Genomic DNA, 4,350 nt, shown 5'->3' with positions numbered 1-4,350 from the left:
GAGCTCCTCCCTCCTCGTGCCATGTCACCATGATTAGTTACTGAAAGGTCATGACCTCTGCTTTATGGAAAGCATGACCCCTCTTATGGTGTGGTTGTTTAAACAGGGGAGCGGCAGAGACCAGGCTGTTTAATGTGTTTACATCAGGATTATGGACCACCATCTTGAATCATCACCATCAGCCTGTAGGATCCTGTCTGAGTGGAGCCTGACAGTGACCCTGTTATTTGCTGCACCCTCCTCCACGCCCAACAGGAACTGTTTTTTCTATCAGCAGTGGGTTGAACAGTTGGGTGGATGAATCATGGCCCTCCAGGGAGAGAGGAGCTGCCACTGACTATTCATTAAAACCAGCATAACCTGAGAGATTGGATTAGTTTATCTTCAACTCCATCTGGATGATTAAACCTCTTCTCCACCATCCACATCAAAACCCGGTGGACTTTCACAGGAGTCCTGCAGGACCAAAACATACACACATGATTCAACACACTGCTGTTGTCTTGAACTACTTCAAAGCTGAAACATGTAGGTTTAAGTTGTACCACAACACGTCTTTCTGACTGGTCAGTAGTTTAAGCTTCCTGAAATATTTTCAGTTCACTGTTTTCTGTAATGTTAGGGACTCTGGACTCTCATGGTTAATGTAACCAGTTTGAATTATTGAAACATCAGGTTTTCTTCTGTCTCTATATACTACAATACCCATAAGCCTCAGCTGCTGTTGCTATGGTGAAGGAGCCGGTCAGACAGCGCCACAGTTCAGAATCAGAATCAGAAATACTTTATTGATCCCCGGGGGAAAATTGTATAGTACTGGTGCTCCCATTCAAGATTAGAAAGCAGCATAGATTTAGAAATGAAAGTATGTACAAAATATAAAAATAAGAAATAGAGAATTAAAAAAATACACATTTACAATATTTAAGTGAAAAATAAAAGTTAAAAAAATATACAGCAGGAATGTATATGTATGTCTATATATATATATATATATATATATATATGTAGTGTACTGTCATTTGAGAGTAAGTAATAGTGAGGTAGTATATTTATATTTCCAGTCTGTTTCTGTCAGTGACATTCAGAGGGAGGAGTTGAACAGTTTGATGGCCACAGGCAGGAATGATTTCCTGTGGTGCTCAGTTGTACATTTGGGAGGAATGAGTCTCCCACTGAAGCTGCTCTTGTGTCCGACCAGTACGTCAGGGAGATGATGTGAGACGTTGTCCAAGCTGCGGGGCATCTTGGACAGCATCCTCCTCTCTGACACCACCGTCAGAGAGTCCAGCACCACCCCCACAACGTCACTGGCCTTGCGGATCAGTTTGTTTAGTCTGTTGGAGTCCGCCACCCTCAGCCTGCTGCCCCAGCATGCAACAGCATAGAGGATAGCACTGGCCACCACAGACTCATAGAACATCCTCAGCACAGTCCGGCAGATGTTGAAGGAAGTTATTGACTGATCCAGAATCTGACAGTGAACTGATTTAAACTGCTCAATGTTTTATTAGGTTTCTACAAAGCTTAAACTTCAGCTCACTGTTAGCAGAATGTGAAGCTCTGTGGTTGGCTGTTTGTGAGTGAAATGCACCCTGGGAGTCGTAGTCAGTGTTTGTCTGCAGGTTTCTTGTAACTTTGAATTTTTATCAAAGAAGCAGATGTTTTTTTTTTAGTTCTGATGACTCAACAGGTTTTTACATGAGGTTTATGAAACTCTCCTGAACTGGATGTAAATAAACTGCAGGTTACCATAGCTTCAGGCTCAGGTGAAACTAACCTCCCAGACTGACCACCAACACAAGGATTTAAACACAGCTGACAGAGTTGACACCAAGCTGGAATATTATGATAATTCATAATCTTTTCTTAGTGTCACGTACATGATGTCTTGTTATTCAGTCTGTGGGTGGAACGTCCTGAAGTATTCAGTGTGATTGGACACTATTTTCATCCTCTTCTATTGAGACACGTTGGTCAGGTTTGTCTGGTCTCTCCTGCCCTACTTCACTATACCAAAGTAATCTGCACTTAATAATACACTATAATAATGTTTTCACTGCAGACCAACAATGAGCTGAAGCTGCTTATGTCTGTTTACGATGTTTGTTTCTGTGGTTAATATCAGTTAGGTTCAGTTAAGCACAAAAAGACTTAAATATAACACAACACAAAATAAATTTAAGTTATAAATTTGTGGGTTTTGAATTAGAGTTTTATATTTTCCTGCTCACTGTCACTGAAACTAAATCTCTGCTGTCTGAAGGCACAGCAGAGGAAGGAACTTAAAATCCACTGGTTTGACCTCTGATCTTTGACCTCCTTGTTATTGGCTGTTTGTGTTGTCAGTGATCTCAGAAATTAAGCTTTCTCTGCATTTTTGTCTTAAATTAGAGCTAGAGAAAAGATCAATAAAAATAAAATTTAAACATGTGTTTTATCACAGAAGTCTGGTCTGTTGAGGATAATAAGTTATTATTCAGCAGGGCCTCAGAGTGGGTGGCCTCTTTCATTCTCCCATGGGAACCTTACTCAGCCTGCTTTGATGTGCCTCCTCCTCACCCCTCCTCACCCTCTCCACCATGGCCAAGCTGCAGTCTATAATCCTCCCATGTATACTCTGATTCCTACAGTCGCATTAACATCCTGTGTGTTGTAGTTGACCCTTAATTTCCATATTTTTATTTTTACATCACAGCTGCTTTTCACTGTCATTTAAATCACGCAGGCTTTAATTGTGAATAAGCTTTTTACATGCCTCTCATTCACACACTCACTGATGGCAGCTGGTCTGACCATCGAGAGCAACATGGGGCTCAGTATGTTCAGTCAAATACAAACTGGTGTTAAACTCACCTGCAGAAACAGTTTGCAGGTGCTGCTCTGAGTGACGAGTCTATAACTACAAGGTGATTATCATTTATAAGCTGCTGCATGTTTAAATATCAGTTGGAAGTGACTTTGAGGCTTCTGAGTGGGTGTGTCTCTTCTGTAACATGTTTGTATTTATATTTGTTCTTGTTGTGATCCTCTTTTAAACTGTTGGAGCTCTTCTGTGTTTGACACTGTGTGAAATTCTGTTGGCTTTAGCGGCCGCTCTGAGCCAAAAGAACTTCTGTCTTTGCTTGCGTCAACAGTTTGAACTCATGATCTGTGATCGGTCATCGTGCCTTTCAGCAGTAAAACTCCCTGCAGCCCCCCTGTAGCCCCAGCCCAGTGTCATCTGATATCCTGCTGCTAATATTGGCCTCAGCACTACATTTGGCTGCCAGTTGTTGTGTGTGAATCCTGCACAGCTGAGTCACATCCAGAATATTCATATCAACAGAGACTGAAGGAGAGCTGGCTGGAAGCAGGAGGAAGATGCCAGCTCATCTCCATCAGAGAACAAACTCACCATGTCCGCCTGACTTTTCATTTATATTGTAGCTAGCCAGCTAGCATGTTGCTAAAGCCATAATGTCCTTTTTACATTTCTGTTTCTGCACCTGTTCAGTAAACAACATACAACATGTGAATCAGACAGACTGACAGAGGTGAGGCTCAGGTCTGACAGCCCGTTTCAATTTAGATCTGGTTCCAGGTTGATCAAATCACCTTATCCGCTAAGCTGTCATCTGTAATGGAAACGAACAATCTGCCAGTCACTCAGTTAGCAGGCTACTCGCTGTTGGTGAGCACTGACTGTTACAGAACCAGCAGGCTGGAACAGCTGCAGCTGATGAGCGTCCCCAACAGGGGACTGTCTGAGCCACATACAGAGTTCAATCAACATTTAATATCTTACACTGCTCATCACATTTTCAACTTTATTCACACGGCTCCTGTAATAACTATAGGGTTGTAATAGGATCTCTTTAACCCTTTAGTAGACGTTGCAGAACGTGTGGTTCTCACACTAATGCTAGTAGAACGAGTTGTAGCATTAAAGTTTCTCAGCAGGGCTGTTAATAAAAGCTGTGGCCTGTGTGAATGAGAGCAACCAGGTTTTCATCCATGAGGTAACATTTGGTATGAAAACACGCCGAGTGTATGTTCGTCGTCCGAGTTTGCTCTGAGAGATATTTAGAGAATATTTATGAAGTAGGTATTGAGGAGCGGGGCCGCAGCTTTTGTCAGTCAGGGTGGTTTCATTTGGTGGTTATGAGGTTTTATCATCTTAAATTAAAGAGGAAGATGAGGAGGATCCCTGGACTCACTAGAGGCTACATGGCTGCACATAAACTGTCAGAACTAAAGTCAGCATTTAAACAGAGCAGGCTGGAGCCAGACGACGTGTGCAGGCTGATATTTTTATCTGTCTCTGCTGCCTCCACACCAGTGGATCCAGTTACAGTTCCTGTTCTCACT

Source organism: Enoplosus armatus, chromosome 1 (genome assembly GCF_043641665.1).
Source record: "Enoplosus armatus isolate fEnoArm2 chromosome 1, fEnoArm2.hap1, whole genome shotgun sequence".
Classification (NCBI taxonomy): Eukaryota; Metazoa; Chordata; class Actinopteri; order Centrarchiformes; family Enoplosidae; genus Enoplosus; species Enoplosus armatus.
The sequence above is the reverse complement of the archived record's forward strand: the minus strand, read 5'-3'. Positions refer to the sequence as shown.